General features: G+C 40.1%; 1 protein-coding gene across 7 annotated transcripts in view; it reads right to left on the bottom strand.

Moving 5' to 3' along the window:
* scn1a (sodium channel protein type 1 subunit alpha) overlaps positions 1-1,083 on the bottom strand; it is a 157,289-nt gene extending 156,206 nt beyond the window's left edge. For 3 of the 7 annotated variants that reach the window (XM_062969201.1, XM_062969203.1, XM_062969196.1), the window contains exon 1: positions 868-1,082. The gene's annotated coding sequence lies outside the window, so the exon portion shown is untranslated. Of the gene's footprint in view, positions 1-867 lie in introns of all 7 variants that reach the window. The other 4 variants (XM_062969207.1, XM_062969202.1, XM_062969197.1 and 1 more) reach the window with 3 other exon arrangements.
* Between the last annotated feature and the right edge of the window lie 13,482 nt (positions 1,084-14,565).

The raw sequence follows: 14,565 nt of genomic DNA, 5'->3' as shown, positions 1-14,565 counted from the left end.
AAAATTCATCCACAAAACTGCTGCATCAGGGTTGTGCCATTTAATACCCCAGGTCCTGCCTACTGCAACCTACAACTGAGAGTCTCCTCCCCCAACCTCCTATTCCTTTCCTTTTCCATTGCAACATATTTATCCATACATTTAATTATAGGATCAATGTCTATTTTTCTACAGCCCAGCCAATTTTTAAACCCTATTTCTTAAAGAAATCACCTGCTGAAATAACCATCCAAGGCATCATATCTAGATCTCTGCAAAGCAGTCGTTGTGCTTAATCTTGTCCGCAGTATGCACAGCCCTGAATGTATATTCTGGGCATGTAAACGCACACAGGCGACCAGCAATTGTTAGTCAAATGTCTTTCTCAATTTTTCTACAGTAACAGAGAAATGTGCATGTATATACAAACAAGAATGATATAATTCCTTTTTAAAAGAAAGCAAGTTTTTAATCCACGTTTGAATCCCAGTCAATTCAAAAAGCTGGGAACTGCAGTAAATCTTTTGCCATTCATAGCCATTTCTAATAACATTTTCACTGCAACACCTCAAAGGAAATGGATTTGTTTCATTGCTTAATCAGTCAAATCAACAGTGATTTCCCCCACGGAGATTGAGAGAGAGAGAAAAGATGTTTGTTAAGCCTGCCCTAATATATTATTCATCATTTTGCAGAGTGTTTCAAAAGCCGAAAGCAATGGTAAGAAATGCTACACTTCTTCCAGCATGAGAACAAATCTGATTTCCCCCCTCTCGATTTCCCCCCTTCTGCATTCTACTGAATGGCTGGCAATAGGTATTATGTACTGAAGGGCGCAAACACACAGTAGAGTTACCACAAAAATCATGCAATTAAAGAAACATTTACCCAAATGGATGCAGCAAAAGGTCACAATCCAACTTCCATTCCCCCATAAATCATTCTGCTGAAGCAGGAACCCCACTAGCTTGTTCCGGCCAGTTGTCTCTCTCCTACACTTGACCTAGACTGCCTTACATAATAAGGATCCAATGCTGTATCCTGAATGTCATCCTTGGCAGAAGTAGCAAATGCTGGCAGCAGGAGGGCTAGTAGTTTGCATGAAGATCACGAAGTCTCTGTCTCTCTCCCTCTCTTCCTTCCCTGCTTGATTTTTCTCCACCCTGGACTGTTTGAAGAGAGGAGGCAGGACTTAGCTCCAAAGAGCTGGTGTCATTCTTCCCCTGGAATGAATGGCTGGAATAGACAAGAGCTTCAGAAATGCCAGCCAGACGGCAAGAGGCTGTGTTTGTCCTTACAGCCAACCTCACACATTCCTGTCCTTATTGTCTAAAGGAACAGCCTAGCTGCAGCTAACGTGAGCAACAGCGAGACAAAGTCAGCTCTGCTTGCCTGTGTTTCCCATGGTGGTGAGTGGAGGGGAAAGAGGGGATGAAGGTCAGATTTTTTAAACCTTGCATTTCATAGAATGATTCCTTAGCTCAATTAATAGTGCCATGCATTGTAGTTAAATGGCATTGTGTGATAATGCCTTTCAAGGAATGCTTCATATATTATGCTGAATGCATTCAGCGGAGTTGCATATGTCCTTGCAAGCCATGCGTAAAGCTGACTTGGCAGTGTTTCTTGTCATAATACTCATTAGCAGAGATTTCTGTTCTTAATTATTTCCCATAGATGATGATGAGCAAATGATAATTCCCTACTATGTTTAGATTTAACATTTTGTATGTATGGAGGACAAGAAGAAACTGGCAAAACCCAACTTTTGACACTTGGTTCTAATTTATGCAGAGCTCTACGAGTGGGTCACACTGAGTGCTACAGTAGAGTCTCACTTATCCAACATTCGCTTATCCACCGTTCTGTATTATCAGGTCGGGATGTTTTGTATCTTTACATGGTTTTATTGTATGTATGCGTAAGTGTGTACGTATTGTATGTTTTACATGTTTTGATATGGTCAAAAGTGACTAATCAATAAAGAATTGTTGTTGTTGTTGTGATCCACCGTTCTGTATTATCCAAAGCAGTCTGCCTTTTAGTAGTCAATGTTTTTGTAGTCAGTCTTTTCAATACATTGTGATATTTTGGTGCTAAATTTGTAAATCTAGTAATTACTACATAGCATGAGGAGCCCCGGTGGCAAAGTGTGTTAAAGCACTGAGCTGCAGACCTGTTAGCTCCAGCTCCTGCCAACCTAGCAGTTCGAAAACATGCCAATGTGAGTAGATCAATAGGTACCGCTCCGGCTGGAAGGTAACGGCGCTCTATGCAGTCATGCCGGCCACATGACCTTGGAGGTGTCTACGGACAGCGCCGGCTCTTCAGCTTAGAAATGGAGATGAGCAGCAACCCCCAGAGTCAGACATGACTGGACTTAACGTCAGGGGAAAACCTTTACCTTTTTACATAGCATTACTCCATATTGAACTACGTTTTCTGTCAAATGTGTTGTATAACATGATGATTTAGTGCTTAATTTGTAAAATCATTAACTTAATTTGATGTTTAATAGGCCTTTCCTTAATCCCTCCTTATTGTCCAACATATTCACTTATCCAACGTTCTGCCAGCTCGTTTGTGTTGGATAAGTGAGACTCTACTGTATTTGAATGTTTAGTTGCTATCCCTACATTTCCTTGTGGAGAAACTGGGAATAAATAAATAAATAAATATTCACTTGAAGAAAAAAAGAATCTTGCCTAGAACATGGAAAAGTTAAAAAAAATCAAGGATATGTATTCTGGGCTGTATGGTCATCTTCCAGAAGTATTCTCTCCTGACATTTCGCCCACATCGATGGCAGGCATCCTCAGAGGTTGTGAGGCATGGAGAAACTAGGCAAGGAAGGTTAATATATATCTGTGGAAAGTCCAGAATGTGAGAAAAGTTCTTTGTCAGTTGGAATGTGGCGTGAATGTTGCAGTTAATCACTTTAATTAGCATTGGAAAGGTTCGCCTCTTGCCTGGGGGGGCATCCTTTGTTCAGAGTCATTAGCCGTCCCTGGAGCTCCTCTGCCCTCAGAGTGTTGCTTCCCATCTACTGTTCTGATTTTTGAGTTTTTTAATACAACACATTAAAAAAATCAATTTTCATCTTTTTTCTGGTTTATTGATATACAGATATTGAACCAAATTGTAAACAATGGGACTGTAACAATGACTCTAAAGCCAGGCATGGAGTAGACATATCAAAAATAATGAAACTGAAGTTAGTCATGTGACTTGTACAAATTTCAGGGGGTCTTCTCCGAGTATGATTCCATCTCACAAAAATCTATATGGTTGTTGACAGTGAACAAAGTGATTTGCCTGGGATGTCCAAGACAGAAATAATATGATGTTGTTGCTGTTCTCACTGGCACTTCTTAATCAAAGGTAGATTGGCTTTACATATGAAGGATAGATTTTTGGTCAATCATGGTTGGTAGTAATTATATTTTATGGAAGTTTTTAAATTCTGGTAGCCACCATTGCATCTTGAAGCTAAGAATCACATGTTACCTGAGGTACAATATATGGGCAGATTTTCGATATGCTCAGAACTAACTAATCAATTTGATCCTGTGTTGTAGGGTTTTCAAGGGAAAAAAAAGGGGAGGAATGTATGTGTATTCTCTTTCACACCTTAAATAAATGTATAAATTCCTCTTTTGTGTGTCCCATCTTAGTTACTTTTTTTTCACCTAAGATATTCAATCTCTTAAGCCGTTCTTCCAATGTTCTGGTCATTTGGTTTTTCATTAATATATGTCCTGTATATTTATTTTTTGTAAAACAAAACAACCATAATTGTTCAGAGTCTCCTGGGCTGGATATACCATAGACTGAAACCTTAGAGAGTCATTTCCACTTAGTGTGTGGACAATACTAGGCCCAGTGGACCAAAAATCTTATTCTACATGAGGCAGATTTTCATGATTTAAGATCTGCATCTTGTGTATCTCTATTAAAAATAAACTCTTTGGCTATGCTGTTCAGTCATGCTAGGATTTGTGTCATCAGGAAAGTTTTTTTTTCTCTCTCTTTCACACACATTGTATGCTTTGAATGGTTGCTAGTCACAGCTTTAAAACAGCTGTGCTGTTTAACCATATGGGCATCTGTCTAATTGTGAAAGTCTCTCTTTCACACACATACACTCACACACACAGAGGATGCTTTGAATAGCTGGAAATTATAGGTTCATATTTTAGCTAGCTTTACTGTGAGCTGGATGCTCCCTCCTCACCAATGGATTCTACTTTTCTTTTTGAAGAATACAGTCCTTAAATTTCTTAGATAACTCAAATCAACTTATATTTCTATTACTGTATATACTCGAGTATAAGCCGACCTGAGAATAACCCGAGGCACCTAATTTTACCACAAAAAAACCCTGGGAAAACATTGACTCCAGTATAAGCCGAGGGTGGTAAATTTCAGAAATAAAAATAGATACCAATAAAATTACATTGATTGAGGCATCAGTAGGTTAAATGTTTTTGAATATTTACATAAAGCTCAAATTTAAGATAAGACTGTCCAACTCTGATCCAATCGTGATTCTCATCTTCTCAATGTAAATGTGCTTATGTATCCTTTTAATAATAATAGAGTAAAATAATACATGTAATAATAATAAAAATAATAAATGCAGGATAATAATACAAGTAATAATAAATAGAGTAAAACAATAAATGCAATAATAATAATAATAAGATCAGAGTGAAATAATAAATGTATTAATTATAATAATAAAAATAAAGTAAATGTAATAGTAGCAACAATAATAGAGAAAAATAATAAATGTAATAATACCAATAATAATAGAGAAAAATAATAAATGTACCATATATTCTTGAGTATAAGCTGACCTAAATATAAGCCAACTAGGACCCTCACCCGAGTATAAGCCGAGGGGGGCTTTTTCAGTCTTAAAAAAGGGCTGAAAAACTAGGCTTATACTCAAGTATATATAGTAAATTCTGATACACTGATAAACCAAATAGTATGCTGGATGATCATAGATTTGCCACCAGAGAATCGGAGTCAGCTGGTAGCTCCATTGCTTTGTAGCAGTGAAAGCATCTCATCCAAGTTATTGAACCCAATTCTCAAAGAAGATTCAGAACCTTGGATAGCTCCTGTAAGACGCAGGGCACAGGGTTGTTATATGTTTTCCGGGCTGTATGGCCATGTTCCAGAAGTATTCTCTCTTGACGTTTCACCCACATCTATGGCAGGCATCCTCAGAAGTTGTGAGGGCACATTCACTACCTCAAAGCAGCAAGGCCGAATAACTGTGTGACATTATTGATTTGCCATTGGTAATGCTGACAGCTTGGCACAAGAGGAGAGACAACTGGCAGACCTCTATGTTTGCTTCAAGATATGCCCTCTCTTTGATTGAGCAAAAGGGTGTGACTGCAAAAGAGATGCCATAAGTTATATCACTTAGGCACTTTCCTCAGCAGCTATATAGGAGGATAGTGCTATGCTTAAATAGAGTTAACATAAGGGGGTCAATGTATGACTCAAAGCACATAAAGATGAAGAGGAGTGCTTTGCTTAAGTAACTACCAACCAAGACAAGGGAGACGATAGCAAGTGCAGTTCTTGAAAACTGCCAATAAGTTGCCGGTCCCAATTCAAGGTGCCGGTATTGACCTACAAAGCCCTAAACAGTTCGGGCCCCACCTATCTCCGTGATCGCCTCTCCCCGTACATACCAGCGTGTACTCTTAGATCTTCCGAGGAGGCCCTCCTCTCACTCCCACCACCATCCCAGGCACCTAGTTTACACCTTCTTAGAGCTGCTTTGTATTAATATATTATGGAGTCCCGGTGGTGAAGTGGTTAAAGCACTGAGCTGCTGAACTTGTGGACCGAAAGGTCCCAGGTTCAAATCCCGGGAGCAGAGTGAGCGCCCGCTGTTGCTCCAGCTTCTGCCAACCTAGCAGTTCGAAGACATGCCAATGTGAGTAGATCAATAGGTACCGCTCTGGCAGGAAGGTAACGGCGCTCCATGCAGTCATGCCGGCCACATGACCTTGGAGGTGTCTATGGACAACGCCAGCTCTTCGGCTTAGAAATGGAGATGAGCACCAACCCCCAGAGTCAGACATGACTGGACTTAACGTCAGGGAAAACCTTTAACCTGAATAGTACTTATGTTCGTTTTTTAACATGGTTGTGCTGTATGTTCCGTGTTTGGTAACTGAATGCTCTACCTATGTTGGAAACCACCCTGAATCCCCTTGGGGAGACAGAGCGGTATATAAATAAAGTTTTATTATTTATTATAAACTAGCACCCAACTGGTTGCACAACTCCATTGTTGCAGAGACAAGCTACATCTGTCAGTCATCAAAGTGGAGTGATGGTCACCAATGAGGGCTGTCTTCAAAACATGACCCATTACCTTCCCCTATCCTTCTCCCAAGTGCTCCAAGAGAGAGGTATGCAGAACTCACCCTTACAATTAGAAGTAATGATATATTGATTTAACAATCAAAACCAAGCAGGAACTAGCAGTATCTCAAACAGAAGCAATAGGAAAAAGTATATCTTATGCACAAGGTCACCACTACTTCAAAATATTTAAATCCCTACCATTCTTCAGTGAAGGCACATTTGTCAATGAGCAGAAAAGTGTTATTGTTGGTTAAGGGTAAAGGTAAAGGTTTCACCTGACGTTAAGTCCAGTCATGTTTGACTCTGGGGGTTTGTGCTCATCTCCATTTCTAAACCGAAGAGCCAGCGTTGTCTGTAGACACCTCCAAAGTCATGTGGCCAGCATGACCGCATGGCGCGCCGTTACCTTCTCGCTGGAGCAGTACCTATTGATCTACTCACATTGGCATGTTTTCGAACTGCTATTGTTGGTTATCACGGACTAAACTCTTTTGATTTTTTTTTCTTTGTTGTTGAACAACCCATACTTGAGAACTGAACATTGTCACTGCAGAAAAAATGGGAAAAAATATTGCATTTTTTATCCTTGAGGACCTGGATGACTGTTGGAAATCCCCTCCACCCAACCTAAAGGTCATTTTTGGAGGAACACCCTTTGATTTATGGCCTATATCAGCCAGTTACTTCACAGTACAAAATATTCTTGGGTCACATTGCTTTTTGATCTACTAGATAGATCATAAATGCTTGTGTTTGGGTGGAATTTTCTGAGAGATATATTTGGAAATTCATTGTCAGGGCTGGATATTTTACCACTTTGAGAGGGAACTCATGTTTCCAGAAAAAGCTGTTAGCAGAGAGATTAGCTATTCTCTGCAATGGTTTTATAGAACACAGTGCAGAAGAACAGGTTCAACTGTTTCCATTACGCCTGCTCCAAAAAGAAATTCCCCATATTATCTGGGATCTTATTAAACTGGCCTCTAATAATGCTGATAGTAAGAGGATGACTGGACTGGAAGCCGGATTTCCTTCAGTGTGTACCGTTGGATAATATCAAACACTATAACTGAGATTAGCTGCTTGGCTAAGGGGCTCCAGGATGGGACATTGGGCATAAGGACTTCTGGGTGATACTATAAAGGAGACAGCATTTTGGTGGCAAAGCCAGGCGAAGGAAGATGGTTCGCCTGGCTAATATGATAAAGTCATGAGTGACATCTTGGCTGGATTATTTTTTTGTGTGTGTGTGTCAGGAGTGACTTCAGAAACTGCAAGTTGCTTCTGGTGTGAGAGAATTGTCAGTCTGCAGGGACATTGCCCAGAGGATGCCCAGATGTTTGATGTTTTACCATCCTTGTGGGAGGCTTCTCTCATGTCCCCGCATGGAGCTGGAGCTGACAGAGGAAGCTCATCTGTGCTCTCCCCAGGTTGGATTCGAACAGACAACCTTCAGGTCAGCAACCCAGCCTTCAAGTCAGCAATGGGTTTAATCCATTGCACCATTACTGTAATATGTTCTAAGTGAGGCTGCCTTTGAAGAGTATTCAGGAACTTTACTTGCTTCAGAGAGACACAGCTAGATTGCTAACTGGGACTAGCACAGGGATAACACAACTGCCTGGTTGCACAAGTTCCACTGATTAATGGTCCATTTCCAGGCACAATTTGAATTCCAAGGTATAATGTCTAAAGCGCTACAAGACCCAGGTACAGATTATTTGAAATACAGGATTCTCTTTTATCAACCAGCACACAAAGTTTTGAGAACTGCTGGGAAGGCCCTTCTTTCTGTCCTATCATCCTGACAGGTACATCTGGTGGGAATAAAGAAGAGGGCTGGGTTGTTGTGAGTCTTCCAGGCTGTATGACCACGTTCTAGAAGCATTCACTCCTGACGTTTCTCCATCCTCAGAAGTTGAGGGGTCTCCCATAGTTGTGGGCAAAACATCAGGAGAGAATGCTTCTAGAACATGGCCATACAGCCTGGAAGACTCACAACAATCCACCGATTCCAGGTATGAAAGCCTTCAACAACACAACGGAGAGGACCTTCTCAGTGACTGCCCCCAGGTTAGACTAGAACCTTTCCTCCTTTCTTTTCTCAGAGTAGTAAAGACAGGCATTTGATCAATAAGACCCATCTTACACAATGTGCTGGATATTGCTAATTGTTGTGTTGGTGTGTGTGTGTGAATTTGCATGTTTTAATTTGCATGTTTATTGTATCATTTTTGTTAACCACCCATTAACCAATGGACCCAGAACACAAATTATATTCAACAATAATAATAATAATAATAATAATAATAATAATAATAATATCCAGCCTGTTGTGAGTGAGAGAGAGTGCGTGAGCCAAAGAGTACTCGTTCCTCACCAAACTACAAATTTCAATGCATAGTCTATCTTAACTGGTGGCTCTCATGGATCTTAGGGTCAAGGTGAGTTACTCATTTAGAATGTAAACAGGCTGGCAGAATGTTGGATAAGTGAATATGTTGGATAATAAGGACAGATTAAGGAAAGGCCTATTAAATATAAAATTAGGTTATGATTTTACAAATTGAGCACCAAAACATTATGTTATACAACAAATTAGACAGAAAAAGTAGTTCAATACGCAGTAATGCTATGTAGTAATTACTGTATTTACAAATTTAGCACCAAAATATCATGATGTATTGAAAACCTTGACTACAAAAATGCGTTGGATAATCCAGAACGTTGGATAAGCGAGTGTTGGATAAGTGAGACTCTACTGTACTTTGGAGCATCTGCCATTCCTCTGAACAACTTTAGGTGTCAACAGCAAAAACTCAATTCAATGAGTAGATCTCTACTTGCAGCCATAATGCAAGCCATAATGCTCATCTTTCTTTTAACACTCCTGCCTTTATACCATCACACTTATCATTAAAATATAATAGCTCTGGGAGTCACTAGCAGCTTGCCCATCAGATAGTGTACTAAAGAACCACTCCACCACCTCTGCTTTTTGCTGGCTGGCTAAGATGTCAGCTACAAATTGTTGCTCTCGGAGTTATTGATCTTACTGAAATTTGTTTCACCCCACCTTTAAAAGGCACATGATATAGCAGAGAAATATTGCTGGAGACTTCTGTTCCAAGGTACAATTAGTTGCAACTACAGTAGAGTCTCACTTATCCAACATGAATGGGCCAGCAGAACATTGGATAAGCGAATATGTTGAATAAGGAGGCATTAAGGAAAAGCCTATTAAACATCAAATTTGGTTATGATTTTACAAATTAAGCTCCAAAACATCATGTTATATAACAAATTTGACAGAAAAAGTAGTTTAATACGTAGTAATGCTATGTAGTAATTACTGTATTTCAAATTTAGCTCCAAAATATCACAATATATTGAAAACATTGACTACTGAGTTGGATAATCCAGAAAGTTGGATAAGCGAATGTTGGATAAGTGAGACTCTACTGTAGTACTAAATTGATTCAATGCTGTCTTATTTTTTTCTTGGTGTACTTCTAAATGCATCGCCCGGTTACAAATGACAGGATTCCTTAGAATGGAGGCATAACCATTAAAATGGTATGGAATTAATACTGTATAACTGGGGAGTGCAGATAGATCTCAAGAATCTGGAAGCTGAGTCCATTGTAATTCTTAATGGTTTTCAATATTCTGCATGGCACATGGCTACTGAAAAATGCACATTTCAAGCTGATTTGTTGTTGTATTTGTAACGATGTGGCTGTTTTTTACAATTGTGAAATTTATCTTTTGATTGCTGTGATAGTGTTAAGGTTCTGCACTGCTTGGTAGTCAGTTCGTATTGCATGTTGTAATTTGTGATGTTCTACAGTTGAAGAAAAGGGGAGATTTTTCACAGGAATTGATAGAAGTTCCAAGTATTTTATGAGCGACGCTGAACAGACCCAAATATTGCCCTACATCTCTCATTTTATACATGCCCAGAAGAGTATAAACACAATCTGAACCTGAAATCTAGATTTCACGTAAGTAGTTTCAGTTCTGCTTACAAGCTACAGTAGAGTCTCACTTATCCAAGCCTCGCTTATCCAAGCTTCTGGATTATCCAAGCCATTTTTGTAGTCAATGTTTTCAATATATCATGATATTTTGGTGCTAAAATTGTAAATACAGTAATTACAACATAACATTACTGCATATTGAACTATGTTTTCTGTCAAATTTGTTGTATAACATGATGTTTTGGTGCTTAATTTGTAAAATCATAAACTAATTTGATGTTTAATAGGCTTTTTCTAAATCCCTCCTTATTATCCAAGATATTTGCTTATCCAAGCTTCTGCCGGCCCATTTCGCTTGGATAAGTGAGACTCTACTGTATGTATAACACATTGATGGATTTCGGGAGTAAAGAATTTTTCCTTCTAGGTGAAGATAGATAATCACAAATTGGAAATGTGTGTTCCCCACCCCTTCCCCAATGCACATTTGCAAAATCAGTCATTTCTTGCAATAACTTGGATGGGTAGAAATAGCCTAAAACATCCTTGACAATTGTGCCTTTCTTGGTGATTAAGTGCTTCATGTCCTCCCCAAGAAAACCACATTGTAGCTTTCTAATTTTTTCCAGTCCCTCTTGGCTCCATTCAGTATAGATCTGAGATCAATGGTCTCCTGGTTTGCAGCAGCTCTGCAAAACTGGTTTCTATTGCCAAGAAAACCGTCAGCATAATCAGGAATCCAGATTGTAAATTGTGTCGGTAATCTGAGTTGAAAACTGCATTTAGGCTCCCATTTCCCACAAACTCGTTCTTCCCTTCCTGGATATCCTATGTTGGCAGCAGGAAGACCCCAAATAGATCCGGCAGACAGAAGGGGACTGGAGATGAAAAGTAGCAGTCACTTACAGAAGAAATTGCAGAAGTACTGTTTGCAAGGTGAATTCATAGTTTAACAATTTCAGGCCTGTTCTTGTTCTCTCTCTCTCTCTCCTTTAATTGAGAACCATTGCCATACATGTGCACAAGTGTAGGCAAACTCATAATCTGTATACAATAAGAATGTGTATTAAATGAGTTCATGTTATGTGATTCTGTTATACGAGGGTTATCCAGAAAGTAGATTACGTTTTGGAATTAAAAATGAACGAAGTATAGGAGAAAACATTTACCATATGCAGTTGAAAGCCACACCCAAATACCACTTCTCAACATAGTCGCCATTCAAATCTAGGCACTTATCATAGCGATGAATGAGCTTGGCAACTCCTTCCCCACCAAACTCTGCCACTTGCGTCCTCAATGCAGCATTTTGGCGACAATGTGCAGCTGCGGGAAGGGGTGACTGGCTGGTTGAGGATGCAAGCGGCAGAGTTTTGTGAGGAAGGAGTTGCCAAGCTCATTCATCGCTATGATAAGTGCCTAGATTTGAATGGCGACTATGTTGAGAAGTGGTATTTGGGTGTGGCTTTCAACTGCATATGGTAAATGTTTTCTCCTATACTTTGTTCATTTTTAATTCCAAAACATGATCTACTTTCTGGATAACCCTCGTATATGAGGAGCAAATCATTTACTTCAAGCAAGGAATGGTTGCGATGATCCAGGAATCAGTATGGACTGCAAGATATAAAACTGACTGGAGAGGCTACATTTGCCAATGAAGAAGCTGCTGTCACATTTCTAAAAGAGTTTAAGAAGTAGATTAAGGAAAGAATACCAATGAAACAGGTGTTTAAATGAAATAAAACTGCTCTTCGGGTGGAAAAATGCCCACCAAAACCTACATTCATAAAATTGCAAAAGTGGAAGACGAAGAACAGAAAAATGGAAGCAGAACCAGTCATGCTAACATTAGAAAAGTTGGCTGAAGTATTCAAATTGCATAAGCATTAGGGACAAGATTATGACATATGATAAAACCCAGCAGAAAAATTACCCTTGTGATCTGTTTAAGATTGCAACATCTGTAGCAACTCTTTGACGACTTATTGCTTTTGTGTATAACACTTGATAATGTCTGTTGCAGCTAACAATTAACTCTTAGTACGAAAGGAACTTTTTTACAATACACGGAATACCTGGTGGTGCAGCGGGTTAAACCACTGAGCTGCTGAACTTGCTGACCAAAAGGTTGGTGGTTCGAATCCAGGGGGGTGAGCTCCCATTGTTAGCCCTAGCTTCTGCCAACCTACATTCAACCTACATGGCAGTTTGAAAACATGCCAATGTGAGTAGATCAATAGGTACCACTCCAGCGGGAAGGTAACGGTGCTCCATGCAGTCATGCTGGCCACACGACCTTGGAGGTATCTACGGACAATGCCGGCTCTTCAGCTTAGAAATGGAGATGAGCACCAACCCCCAGATTTGGACACGACTAGACTTAATGTCAAGGGAAAACCTTTACCTTTACCTATATTTTCCAAAAAGGAAGCTTTGATTTTGCAATTTTCCTTTACCTTTACTAAAGAGTGGGCCAACAGAGTTTTGCAGGTGATATCAGCTTAACTCCCTTTCTTTCTTTCTACCTCTGTGAATGTGTCCGAAATCTCTTGTTTCAATTGTGATAGCATTTCTGGAAAGGCAGATGACACTTTATTTTATCATCAGAAATCAGATTGCCTTGGCACTTCTGGGAAACAGGGCAAGGATTCAAATAGTAATGAAGAACCTCTCTGATGCCTTTGGCAAGAAGTGAGTGTCTTAATCCTCCAACCTGTGGAAAGCACTCTGTGGTTTAATTAGGTAACTTCTCAACCATCAAGGCCATTTATTTCATTGGGCTTGGTGAAGTCCCCTAGGTAAGTTCTCTTGAGACTAAACTACACACAGTACTGAAGAGTGCCCCAAAGGGATCCACACCAGGTTTTTTATTTATTTAATAATTTATTAAACCAGATAAACAAAAATGAAAAGGTATAATATAATTTATAGTGGAGCGGAGGGCAGATTTTTACCTGAACCTTACTCTTTTCAGATGCAAACCCAATGAAAATGATTCTCCCTGCCCAGCTGTTGGCTTTTGTAAAATACACAAAAGGATAGACCCTTAGGTCCAATGGGAGTTTACCCCCAAAGCCAATAACAGCACATATGGGGATTATGTCTGAGGCAGGAAGGAGCCTCCTGCACTGATCTCCATGACTTTTCTATAAGGTAAAGGTTTTCCCCTGATGTTAAGTCCAGTCATGACCGACTCTGGGGGTTGGTGCTCATCTCCATTTCTAAGCCGAAGAGCCGGCGTTGTCCGTAGACACCTCCAAGGTCATGTGGCCAGCATGACTGCATGGAGCACTTTTACCTTCCTGCCAGAGTGGTACCTATTGATCTACTCACATTGGCATGTTTTCGAACTGCTAAGTTGGCAGGAGCTGGGGCTAACAGCGGGCGCTCATTCCACTCCTGGGATTTGAACCTTGGACCTTTCGGTCTGCAAGTTCAGCAGCTCAGTGCTTTAATACACTGTGCCAGCACCAGGGGCCCTTTTCTAGCTCTCCGCAATACCTGTGCCATTAATTTTGGGAAACTACCTTGACATGGGTTGCTGTGAGTTTTCCAGGCTGTATGGCCATATTCCAGAAGCATTATCTCCAGACATTTTGCCCACATCTATGGCAGGCATCCTCAGAGATATGGTTTTCAGCAATGGTTTGTAGTATGACTATGATGAACAGATTTCACTGTGGATCAAAATATATGGAGACATATCTCTGTGTTTACCCGGATGCCTGTAAGACACAGAGCCCTTGGCATCCACTGGGATTTGGTTCCAGGATCTGGCATTGATACCAAATATTTCTGGATGCTCTAGTCCAGGGGTCCCCAAACTTTTTAAACGGGGGGCCAGTTCATGGTCCCTCAGACCATTGGAGGGCTGGACTAAAAAACCTATGAACACTGCACATATCTTATTTTGAAGTAAAAAAACAAAACGGGAACAAATACAGCCTCAGTGTTAATAATCATAATCATAATAAAAATGATAAAGAGGGTTGGAAGAGACACCTTGGGCCATTTAGTCCAACCTCCTTCTGCCTTTGTGCATCAAAAGCACAAGCAAAGCACCCCTGACAGATGGCAACCTGTGATGCCTCATGGGCCTTGTAGTCCTGTTCCTAGTGCCATCGTGGCAGATGAAGACGAAAACATGGGGTTTTCGCCGGTTCAACAAGAGCCGGAATCTTTTCACCTGCCGGATGTTGATGTT

Source organism: Anolis carolinensis, chromosome 1 (genome assembly GCF_035594765.1).
Source record: "Anolis carolinensis isolate JA03-04 chromosome 1, rAnoCar3.1.pri, whole genome shotgun sequence".
NCBI classification, from domain to species: Eukaryota; Metazoa; Chordata; class Lepidosauria; order Squamata; family Dactyloidae; genus Anolis; species Anolis carolinensis.
Note: the sequence above shows the minus strand (reverse complement) of the source record. Positions and strands in the feature narration are given on the sequence as shown.